The sequence below is a fragment of the Erpetoichthys calabaricus genome, chromosome 3 (genome assembly GCF_900747795.2).
Source record: "Erpetoichthys calabaricus chromosome 3, fErpCal1.3, whole genome shotgun sequence".
NCBI classification, from domain to species: domain Eukaryota; kingdom Metazoa; phylum Chordata; class Cladistia; order Polypteriformes; family Polypteridae; genus Erpetoichthys; species Erpetoichthys calabaricus.
Genome location: NC_041396.2, coordinates 236,945,859 through 236,959,072, shown reverse-complemented (window position 1 = coordinate 236,959,072; position 13,214 = coordinate 236,945,859). Strand labels below are relative to the sequence as shown.

General features: G+C 33.7%; 1 long non-coding RNA gene across 1 annotated transcript in view; it reads right to left on the bottom strand.

Annotated features, from left to right (window-relative positions):
- The window catches only part of LOC127526967 (uncharacterized), a 103,324-nt gene extending 92,221 nt beyond the window's left edge, over positions 1–11,103 (bottom strand). Inside the window, exon 1 of the long non-coding RNA XR_007934333.1 lies at positions 11,044–11,103. This is a non-coding gene — a long non-coding RNA (uncharacterized LOC127526967). The remainder of the gene's footprint in view (positions 1–11,043) is intronic.
- Positions 11,104–13,214: the final 2,111 nt, after the last annotated feature.

Sequence of the window (13,214 nt, the reverse complement as noted above, 5' to 3'; positions counted from 1 at the left end):
TAGCCACTGCTTCCTCATTTCATCCCTTTTTTTCATGACCCTATGTCTTATATTTTCATAATACTGACCAAGAAATAATTTAAGGTACCAGGTTAAGTGATTTTCCAATAAATATGTAATTGATTGTGTTTTTGAATTGAGAAAAAAAATCTAGCATCCAAAAATGTAGACAACAAAAATGCTTAAACAAAAACAATGTTAAATATTCTATGAATTCTTTTTTGTATTTACCATTTATTTATAGCATAGGTGCTGAGAATGTGTTCAAATTTTATGAAAGAATTTTAATTATATTGTACAGTATATACATCAATTCTGCAGACATTTCCCCCTATACCAATCTATCCTTTCTATTTCTGATGCCTCTTTCACACTAGCATTCCATCTTGGGGGAAAAAGGTATCTGCCTAGTTTGGAATCATTCAATTTGTAATTTGAATTGCAAACTGCTTGCAGGTCACATCTGTTTCTTCCTGTATTCAAAGTTGACAACCCACAAAAGAGCACTGTCTGTGTGGATCTTGGGGAAATTCTTTTAAATAATAGCTGAGATCACTCCTGTTTTACAATTGTTTCCAATGGACTCCCTTCAATCAGCAAATCTGGATAGAGTTTCCCAAAAACATCATACCTTTATGAGCATTGTAAACTCCATTGTAAGAGTAAACATTCATTTATGGGAATTTCTCAAACCCCATAGTAACGGAAGTAGCATAGTAAATCCTTCATAGTCCACATGCTCTCTGACCTAGTCATCAGTCTTAGGTGCTTCTTAAACGGGTTTCTGTTTGTACTGACCTTTGTCATGGGCAGCGAACACCAAACAAAATATGTTAAATACACATCATGTCAGCTCTTTGAACATTTAAATATATTAAAGCATTTTTTTTTTACATTTTATAGATAAATTGTTAAGTAAATTATATTGTTAAAAATTACTATAAGTTAATATTTCTATGTTCTTTAGAAGTTTTGAATAATCAGAATTTTAAGGTTGCAGTTCACTTTACTTTGATTTACAGTACATGTTTTATGTGTTGCCATTGGTTTTGTGGAGAAGTGGGAAGAAAGAAAACATAAGGACAAGATTGGAGTTGACACATTTGGATATAATATATATTAACAGCCCATCCAGAATAACATCCATTGAATCCTATGTTTGTGGCTTCAACAACCACCTCACAAATCCCACACTTACACATTGTTTAAATTAAACCAATGGGTTTTAACTCATACAATTTGCTATACCTAGCCTCTTGGAGATTCATAACACCTGCCATAAAAATTTTTAGAATTGTAGTATAGGTGATTTTTTAGTCACTAAGGACTTTTTAAGCATATTGTTGCAGATTAGCCTGGGAGAGCCCACAATGTCTTTGTTGATCTAATTGTAAAGTGTAAAAAGGGAAGAAAAAAAAGTCTGTTGGTGGGCAGTTACAAGGTATTAGTGAATATCCTCTTTGTGTTTGCCTGTTGGCATTAATTAATAACCTTCAGACAGTGGCTGAATAATAATACAGTACAATAAAGTGCTTCAGTAAAAGCACAGTGTGGTTAAACAAGGGGTGAAGGCATAGCTAGAATGTGAAAAATGTGGTTTTTTCAAGTAACAGGTAATGTCATTGTTTTGCATTATACACAAATTATTTTGTATATATTTGAGAAGTTAACACACAACTCAGTGGGAGTGTAGGAATTTATAATACATAATGGAATCCATTTACTTAATTCAAGGATACAGAAATAATTTAGAAACTTCCACCTCTCTGTCCAATTGGTGAATATGTGTTCAAATGGGAGTTAAATAGATTGAGACATTCGTGCTTATTGTCTCCATCCATCCATCCATCCATCCATCCATCCATCCATCCAGCCATTCAGTTTCATAACTCGCTTTTGCAGGACAAAGTCACAGGGAAGCTGGAGCCAATCCTAGCAAATATCAGGAAGGAAAGTGGTGGTGGAAGAAAGGATAAATCTATAAAAAAAATTAGTTCAGGGCTAAGGGCAATGTATTGTCGCAAAGTAAAGAACAATTTTTATTAATTTAAATTATTATATTGTCTTTAATGTCATATTAAACTGCAATATATCTACAGTCCTTAAGATATTCAAAATAAATTAATGAGAACATTGTTTCTGTTATTGTGGGATTTAAAGTTGAAAAAGTAACAGACATTTAATCAGTATTAAGGTAAAGGTGGTAAAGGAATTTAAGGTCAGCATCAAATATTAGCATTGAAGTTTAAATCAAAGATAACAATATCAAATAGAAAAAAGGGAATGTTTGCAGATATAGTTAGATAACCCTGTGAGGTGTACGTTTGAGAGTAGCAAATATTTTTACACCATGAACTTAATGATATACCAGAGCTCTATATGAAGGTTTTGTAAATTATTCTTTGCTTAGACTGCTGCCTCCACAACCAGATATGCAAAATGAGATGGATGGATGGGATGAATATATATGTTTAAAATTGTTCACGTAAGTCGATATAGACAAGAGTTTGAAGGAAAACTGCAAAGATTTAATGCAGAATGTAGATGAACACATACTGGATCAGTGAATAAAATATTGACATGCAATGAGGAAATATCTTAGTAAATATAAGAGAGGTAAAAAGTCTATAATGGATTGGTCTAAGATTCAGCCCTGGTAGATTTTTTATTGATAGTAAAGGCCTTACTTGAGGACTTACTATGCAACAGCAGGTAGTACAGCAGAAATGTTAGGCCACTGAGCAAGAAAATGGCAGATACATTTCTAAAGAGAAGGACCAGGAGATGAAAGTGTTGCTCATTACATACAGTTCAACATTTCGCTATACCTCAGCAGATAAAAAGTTGTCGATTAAACTATTATTGAATATTCCTTTGTCTTTCCAGCCCTTCCTAGTCACAGGTGAAGATTTGATCTTTTCTTTCTAGCCTAATTTAGAATTTTAAGATCCTTAAGTTATAACATATTTGATGCTGGTTTTTTAACTGGCCCTACAATATATGATTTATGCTTTGTTCAATATGGAACTGGAAATGTCTTTCAGATCTCATGGCCTCATTTTATCACTGAGTCTACAATTAACGTATCCTGTAAATTAAACACAATTGTTTGTGCCAGTTTTAATCTGAGGAACTGTAAGTTTTGCAAGAGTGTATTTTTTCATATACATTTGAAATTTGATGAAAAACAGAGAGGCAGATCCATACCCAAAGTAAACATGCATTCATTCAAAGTTAATAACCAAGCATTGCTGATAGCAGTCAGTCTGACTTAATGCAATTATCCACTTGGTATTTCTGACTTTGGATTATTCCAAAATCCACTTTTTCTCTTTGTCATTCCTTCCTATTGTTCTACTTCTCTCTGTAAATACACATCTCTTCTACTTAGCTATCCTTTTATATCCTTTGCAAGCCTCTTCATCCTTCCTAAGAAGTCTATTTTGGATCTCTACACTCTGTTATTTAAGTCCACCTATTAACCCAAACCTCTTATCTTATCCTCATCCCTTTGCTATAACTCTCATAGTTGGGTGTGGTGGTGCAGGATTTGAGATTAATTAATTGAGTCATGTGATGTAAGTTCAATACAACTTTCCAGAACACACAAAATTAAAGTAACATGCTTTTGAAAGCTTGTACAATGTTAAAGTTGAAGTATCTTAAAATGTCAACAATTCAAACTTATCTTAAAAGCTTTAAACTTGTATGTATTGTATATATTCATTAAGTGTTATATAATACATTTCAGAATTCATTTCAGAATCCCAAGGCTTGAACATTAACTTCTCAGTAATAAAACTGAAAATTAGTAAACAGAAAATTTGGTATGAACAGGTCTATGTATGAAGTAAATGCATGAAGCATTTTTTTTAAAGGTTAATATCCTTTTCCAAGTGGATGATGTTATTTTAAAACATTATAATGAAAAGACTGCTCTTTAGAGAATGAGTTTCAAAAGGTAAGGCCATATTTGAAACTGACAATAAGAAAGAAATGGTTTATATCAGCTAAAAACCACAAACACTGGAAGGCAGATGACTGCAAAAAAATATTATAGCTAACATATCGAAATCATCTTTTATTTGTTGCAGTTGGCAAAAATCTTTGGTGTTTATTTAAAGAAGCTGAAAACAGAACTCCTGTCTATTTCTCAAATTACAGATTTGACAGATTACGTTTTTGCTGGCCATAACATTGTTATTAATTAAATGAATTCAGGGACAGATGCAAGAATGATCTTAGTTTATGAATGGATAGATGAATTCAGGAAATGCAATCCAAACGTGTACCGTGCATACTCGTTAGGGTCAGAATACATCCTGACTTTTTCTTAATATATATACACTACCCACAACTATAAGGAAGAGTCGGTAAAACTTAATGTTTTTTAAAATGCTTTGCAAGACAACAGATATTACTAACAGATCATTTGAAACTTTGACATTAAAGAAAGATTATAAAAAAGGGACTGATACTAATAACTAAATCGAGTTTCGTGAAAGGTGGGCGTATCCAAACAAGTATTATAAGTGCTCCTGTTCTTCTAAAGGTGATTGTCTTAAATTCCAGCTCGAGGTCGGTGCATGGAAATGCTGGAAAACAAGACCTTACAATATTGTTTTAATTCAGCCAATGTACTGTGCATCAAAGAACTCCGAGCAACTTCGGTTACTGTGATCCTTTACTGCATAGCTGCGGCTGGAGTACTACTTACATCGTGTGGAAATCTGTTGGTGATTATTTCCATCGTCTTTTTCAAGCAGCTTCACACCCCGACTAACATACTTGTGCTCTCTTTAGCGTTTGCAGATTTTTTGGTGGGGGTACTTATTATGCCGTTTATGGCTATTCATTCAGTAGAAACATGCTGGTATTTTGGAGACATGTTTTGTGTAATTTATTCGATAAGTTTTTGTTTGTTCACAGACACTTCCATATTTAACATTGTAGCTATAGCCGTTGATCGCAGCCTTGCTATATGCTACCCACTATTATATTCGACTAAAGTGACCGTTCGCCTTGTATCCATCTTTACCGCCTCTATTTGGCTTTTAGCACTAAGTTACGCATGTGCACTGTATTTTTCTAATCTGCCTAACGATTCTGGGTCAGGTGAGAATTATTGTTCCGAAAACTGCATAATGACACTAAAACAAGCATGGACTTCAGCTGATCTTTTGGTTTCTTTTATGGTGCCATTTTCTGTTATAATTACCTTGTATATTAATATATATATAATTGCAAGCAGACATGCACGATTAATATCCACTCAGTTCAATACTGGGGGAAGCAAAAGTAATATATCAAAAAAGTCTGAAAGGAAAGCTGCAAAGACTTTGGGTGTAGTGGTTGCCGTTTTCATCACTTGTGCGTCACCATTCTATATTTTTTCAGTTATTAACCAATTTATAACTTTTTCTGTATCTCCCCTCACATACAATGCTTTAGTTTGGCTGGCATATATGAACTCTGGAATGAACCCGATTATCTATGCTTTTTTCTACCCTTGGTTTCGAAAGTCATTGAAGCTCTTGGTAACGTTTAAAATATGCACTCCATCCTCGTCATTAACTAATTTATTTGATGAGCACTAATTTTGTTTGACTGTATACTATTTGTTTATGATCACTACAAAGGACTTGGGTTTGTATACATCTCTTTGAAAATGTGTTTTGAAAATATGTAAAATAATACATTTTAAATGAATGCGTAAAAATTAAAACATTTAGGACATGGTCATAGATCAGCTGGTGTTTATCCCAATAATTATCGGACGTAAAGCAGGAACTATACCTGGACAGGGCGCTGGTCCACGCAACACACACACACACACACACACACACACACACACACACAGAGAGAGAGAGAGACCATGGTTCAAATCTAACCTGCACATGTCTTGACTGTGATATAGGAGAGCGTGCACCCGGACGATATGGTGGATAGAAGGAATACCAAAATAGATGGATAAATTAATAGTGCTTAAGAATAGCTCTTTTTTTAATGTCACAACACTTCTCTAATGTCATATTATTCCATGGTGTTACTTATGGTTTGTGTCTTACATTAGTTACGTGATATTAAAGCAATATAATGTATATATAACTGCTAATGATCAATACAAAACTACATTTACATTTGTTAATGTCATGTTTGGTGATAATAGTAGGTTCAAATGAATGAAGCAAAAAATAAATTGTGTATATCACAAGTGCTGTTTAAAATATTTTCTTAATAATATTAAACCTGTGGGATTAAAGATAACTGATTTTAAAACAATCAACAATATTGAAATCAGATTTAAATGATCACATTATTATCAAAATTATACAATCTGATTTAAATGATCAAATTATGGAAGAAAGACCACGTTAAACAGTGAATCCAATGACCTGTGCTCAAGTTTCAGAAACAAAACATAAATTCCCTGGAGCAACATTATTTCTTTAAGAAAATGGCATGGACTTTAAATTACAAGTATACTCCTCCGATTTTGAAAGTAACACAGTCAAAAATGTTCAAGGAGGTATGAAAAGTGCTTGAGTGATATTAAAAATTTGGATGAACAGTGAAATAATACCAAGAATAACAGAAGAAAAATAAATTATTAATCTCTCTACGAAAATAGGTAACATATTGTTGTAAAAAAGAAATTAAAATTGCATTGACCAAGGAAAATACACACCCACTTACAGTATGTTAATTAATATAAGAAGCACCCAAAATGAGGTGTTTTAATTTGTATTCATCCAGTTGGAGAGCGTTAAATGGAAATTCAAAATAAAGTTGACCGAATGAGGCATGTTTTATTGAAATTGAAATTAATAATGAATTTTGAAAAGGGTTTAGTAAAGTGTTTCATAATAGAATAATTACATGTTTAGGGTATTTTTGTATGTTAATTAGCTTAAATAAGTTCATGTTTAAAGTGAATCATTAGACTGCTTCCTCTGTATAATAATAATGAGGCTTGGACATCATGGATGAGTAAAAGTTATAAGTAGTGACATATGAATGGAGAGGTCAAGATCAAGAAAATACCCATTGGATGTACTGGAAATTGTGAAAGTAGTAAGTAACGATGATGCCAGCTGTTACTTTAAAATGATTTCTTCAAAATGACTCAGTTAATAATACATTTCTACCAATCTCAGAGTAAGTGAAACAGTAATGTATTTAATATTTGTATAAAATGTGTCAGTATAATGAGAACACAACAGAAAAGAATGTATCATTTAGGTGGAATGCTTTAATTTAAAATATATTTCCTTGTGGTGCTTGTTTGATTAAATACTTATTAAGTGTGTATTAAATAAAACACAGTTTTGCTTTGTTTTTTGAAGGTCCCATTTTAACTTTCGATTAGTGTCAGGATGAGGTCACGTCCTTCTCTTTCAGGCCTGCAGCTTTAGGTTATTGAATGAAACAGATGAGGATATCACACTTTTGATCTTAGCCACTGCTTCCTCATTTCTTCCCTTTTTCATGACCCTATGTCTTATATTTTCATAATACTGACCAAGAAATAATTTAAGGTACCAGGTTAAATGATTTTCCAATAAATATGTAATTGATTGTGTTTTTGAATTGAGAAATAAAATCTAGCATCCAAAAATGTAGACAACAAAAATGCTTAAACAAAAACAATGTTAAATATTCTATGAATTCTTATTTGTATTTACCATTTATTTATAGCATAGGTGCTGAGAATGTGTTCAAATTTTATGAAAGAATTTTAATTATATTGTACAGTATATACATCAATTTTGCAGACATTTCCCCCTATACCAATCTATCCTTTCTATTTCTGATGCCTCTTTCACTCTAGCATTCTATCTTGGGGGAAAAAGGTATCTGCCTAGTTTGGAATCAATTCAATTTGTAATTTGAATTGCAAACTGCTTGTAGGCCACTTCTGTTTCCTCCTGCATTCAAAGTTGACAACCCACAAAAGAGCACTGTCTGTGTGGATCTTGGGGAAATTCTTTTAAATAATAACTGAGGTCACTCCTGTTTTTCAATTGTTTCCAATGGACTCCCTTCAATCAGCAAATCTGGATAGAGTTTCCCAAAAACATCATACCTTTATGAGCATTGTAAACTCCATTGTAAGAGCAAGCATTAATTTATGGGAATTTCTCAAACCCCATAGTAAAGGAAGTAGCATGGTAAATCCTTCATAGTCCACATGCTCTCTGACCTAGTCATCAGTCTTAGGTGCTTCATAAATGAGATTCTGTTTGTACTGACTTTTGTTATGGGCAGTGAACACCAAACAAAATATGTTAAATACACATCATGTCAGCTCTTTGAACATTTAAATATATTAAAGCATTTTTTTTACATTTTATAGATAAATTGTTAAGTAAATTATATTGTTAAAAATTACTATAAGTTAATATTTCTATGTTCTGTAAAGGTTTTGAAGAATCAGAATTTTAAGGTTGCATTTCACTTTACTTTCATTTACAGTACATGTTTTATGTGTTGCCATTGGTTATGTGGAGAAGTGGGAAGAAATAAAACAGAAGGACAAGATTGGAGTTGACACATTTGGATATAATATATATTAACAGCCCATGCAGAGTAAAATCCATTGAATCCTATGTTTGTGGCTTCAACAACCACCTCACAAATCCCACACTTAAACATTGTTTAAATTAAACCAATGGGTTTTAATTCATACAATTTCCTATACCTAGCCTCTTGGAGCTTCATAACACCTACCATAAAAGTTTTTTGCATTGAAGTATAGGTGATTTTTTAGTCACTAGGGACTTTTTATGCATATTGTATTGCCTGGGAGATCCCACAATGTCTTTGTTGATCTAATTGTAAAGTGTTAAAAGGGAAGAAAAAAAAGTCTGTTACAAGGTATTAGTGAATATCCTCTTTTTGTTTGCCTGTTGGCATTAATTAATAACCTTCAGACAGTGGCTGAATAACAATACAGTACAATACAGTGCTTCAGTAAAAGCACAGTATGGTTAAACAAGGGGTGAAGGCATAGCTAGAATATGGAAAATGTGGTGTTTTCAAGTAACAGGTAATGTCATTGTTTTGCATTATACTCAAATTATTTTGTATATATTTGAGAAGTTCACACACAACTCAGTGGGAGTGTGGGAATTTTTAATACATAATGGAATCCATTTACTTAATTTAAGGATACAGAAATGATTTAAAAAAACTTCCAACTGTCTGTCCAATTGGTGAATGTGTCTTCAAATGGAAGTAAAATAGGTTGAGACATTCGGGCTTATTGTCTCCATCCATCCTTCAATCCAACCATTCAGTTTCATAACTCGCTTTTGCAGGACAAAGTCACAGGGAAGCTGCAGCCTATCCTAGCAAATATCAGGAAGGAAAGTGGTGGTGGAAGAAAGGATAAATCTATAAAAAAATTAGTTCAGGGCTAAGGACAATGTATTGTGGCAAAGTAAAGGAACAATTTTATTAATTTAAATTATTATATTGTCTTTAATGTCATATCAAGCTGCAATATATCTACAGTCCTGAAGATATTCAAAATAAATTAGTGAGAACATTGTTTCTGTTACTGTGGGATTTAAAGTTGAAAAAGTAACAGACATTTAATCAGTATTAAGGTAAAGGTGGTAAAGGAATTTAAGGTCAGCATCAAATATCAGCATTGAAGTTTAAATCAAAGATAACGACCTTAGCATATAAAAAAGAGGGAATTTCTGCAGATATAGTTAGATAACCCTGTGAGGTGTATGTTTGAGAGTAGCAAATATTTATACACCATGAACTTAATGATATAGCAGAGCTCTATATGAAGGTTCTGTAAATTATTCTTTGCTTAGACTGCTACCTCCACAACCAGATAAGCAAAATTAGATGGATGGATGGGATGATTATCCATTCAGCCATTTTCCAACCTGCTGAATCCATACACAGGGTCACGGGGGTCTGCTTGAGCCAATCCCAGCCAGCACAGGGCACAAGGCAGGAACCAATCCTGGGCAGGGTGCCAACCCACCGCAGGACACACACAAACACACCCACACACCAAGCACACACTGGGGCCAATTTAGAATCGACAATCCACCTAACCTGCATGTCTTTGGACTGTGGGAGGAAACCGGAGCGCCCGGAGGAAACCCATGCAGACACAGGGAGAACATGCAAACTCCACGCAGGGAGGACCTGGGAAGCGAACCCAGGTCCCTAGGTCAGGGATGATTATATATGTTTAAAATTTTTCAGGGAAGCAGATATAGACAAGAGTTTGTAGGAAAACTGCAAAGATTTAATGAAGAATGTAGATGAACACACACTGGATCAGTGAATAAAACATTGACATGAAATGAGGAAATATCTTAGTAAATATAAGAGAGGTAAAAAGACAATAATGGATTGGTCTAAGATTCAGCCCTGGTAGACTTTTTATTGATAGTAAAGGCCTTACTTGAGGACTTGCTATGCAAGCACAGCAGGAATGTTAGGCCACTGAGCAGGAAAATGGCAGATACATTTCTAAAGAGAAGGACCAGGAGATGAAAGTGTTGCTCAGTACATACAGTTCAACATTTTGCTATACCTCAGCAGATAAAAAGTTGTCGATTAAACTATTATTGAATATTCCTTTGTCTTTCCAGCCCTCCCTAATTATTGTCCTAAAAGGGGGCACAATGGTAGTGCTGCTGCTTTGCAATAAGAAGATTGTGGGTTCACTTCCCGGTTCCTTCCTGTGTGGAAGGTGCTTTGAGTACTGAGAAAAGCGCTATATAAATGTAATGAATTATTATTATTGTCAGGATGAATGTTGTTCCCAAACTCATCTTCATAAATTCTATAATTCCCTGCCCTGTTTTCCTCCTCACAGGTTAAAGATTTCATCTTTCCTTTCTAGCCTTATTTACAATTTTAAGTTCCTTAAGTTATAACTTCATTCTGGTTTTTCAACTTTTTTTTTCAACTGGCCCTACAGTATATGATTTATGCTTTGTCCAATATGGAACTTGAAATGTCTTTCAGATCTCAAAGCCTCATTTTATCACTGAGTCTACAATTAACCTATCCTGTAAATTAAACACAATTGTTTGTGCCAATTTGAATTTGAGGAACTGTAAGTTTTGCAAGGGTGTATTTTTCATATACATTTGAAATTTGATGAAAAACAGAGAGGCAGATCCATACCCAAAGTAAACATGCATTCATTCAAAGTTAATAACCAAGCATTACTGATAGCAGTCAGTCTGACTTAATGCAGTTATCCACTTGGAATTTCTGACTTTGGATTATTCCAAAATCCACTTCTTCTCTTTGTCATTCCTTCCTATTGTTCTACTTCTCTCTGTAAATACACATCTCTTCTACTTAGTCATCCTTTTATATCCCTTGCAAGCCTCTTCACCCTTCCCAAGAAGTCTATTTTGGATCTCTACATTCTGTTATTTAAGTCCACCTATTAACCCAAACCTCTCATCTTATCCTCATCCCTTTCCCATAACTCTCATAGTTGGGTGTGGTGGTGCAGGATTTGAGATTAATTAATTGACTCATGTGTTGTAAGTTCTATACAACTTTCCAGAACACACAAAATTAAAGAAACATGCTTTTGAAAGCTTGTACAATGTTAAAGTTGAAGTATCTTAAAATGTCATCAATTCAAACTTATCTTAAAAGCTTTAAACTTGTATGTATTGTATATATCCATTAAGTGTTATATAATTCATGTCAGAATTCATTTCAGAATCCCAAGGCTTGAACATTAACTTCTCAGTAATTAAACTGAAAATTAGTAAACAGAAAATTTGGTATGAACAGGTCTATGTATTAAGTAAATGCATGAAGCGTTTTTTTTTTAAAAAAAGGTTAATATCCTTTTCCAAATGGATGATGTTGTATAGAAATATTATAATGAAAAGACTGCTCTTTAGAGAATGAGTTTCAAAAGGTAAGTCCATATTTGAAACTGACAACAAGAAAGAAATGGTTTATATCAGCTAAAAACCACAAACACTGGATGGCATAAGACTGCAAAAAAAGTATTATAGCTAAAATATCGAAATCATCTTTTATTTGTTGCATTTGGCAAAAATCTTTGGTGTTTATTTAAATAAACTGAAAACAGAACTCCTGTCTATTTCTCAAATTACAGATTTGACAGATTACGTTTCTGCTGTCCATAACATTGTGATTAGATTAAATGAATTCAGGGACAGATGCAAGAATGATCTTAGTTTATGAATGGATAGATGAATTCATGAAATGCAATCCAAACGTTTACCGTGCATAATAAACTCGTTAGGGTCAGAATACATCCTGACTTTTTCTTAATATATATACACTACCCACAACTATAAGGAACAGTCGGTAAAACTTAATGTTTTTTAAAATGCTTTGCAAGAGAAAAGATATTATTAATAGATCATTTGAAACGTTGACATTAAAGAAAGATTATAAAAAAGGGACTGATATCTAAATCGAGTTTCGTGAAAGGTGGGCGTATCCAAACAAGTATTATAAGTGCTCCTGTTCTTCTAAAGGTGATTGTCTTAAATTCCAGCTCGAGGTCGGTGCATGGAAATGCTGGAAAACAAGACCTTACAATATTGTTTTAATTCAGCCAATGTACTGTGCATCAAAGAACTCCGAGCAACTTCGGTTACTGTGATCCTTTACTGCATAGCTGCGGCTGGAGTACTACTTGCAACGTTTGGAAATCTGTTGGTGATTATTTCCATCGTCTTTTTCAAGCAGCTTCACACCCCGACTAACATACTTGTGCTCTCTTTAGCGTTTGCAGATTTTTTGGTGGGGGTACTTATTATGCCGTTTATGGCTATTCATTCAGTAGAAACATGCTGGTATTTTGGAGACATATTTTGTGTAATCTATTCGATATGTTTTTGTTTGTTCACAGACACTTCCATATTTAACATTGTAGCAATAGCCGTTGATCGCAGCCTTGCTATATGCTACCCACTATTATATTCGACTAAAGTGACCGTTCGCCTTGTATCCATCTTTACCGCCTCTATTTGGCTTTTAGCACTAAGTTACGCATGTGCACTGTATTTTTCTAATCTGCCTTACGACTCTGGGTCAGGTGAGAATTATTGTTCCGAAAACTGCATAATGACACTAAAACAAGCATGGACTTCAGCTGATCTTTTGGTTTCTTTTATGGTGCCATTTTCTGTTATAATTACCTTGTATATTAATATATATATAATTGCAAG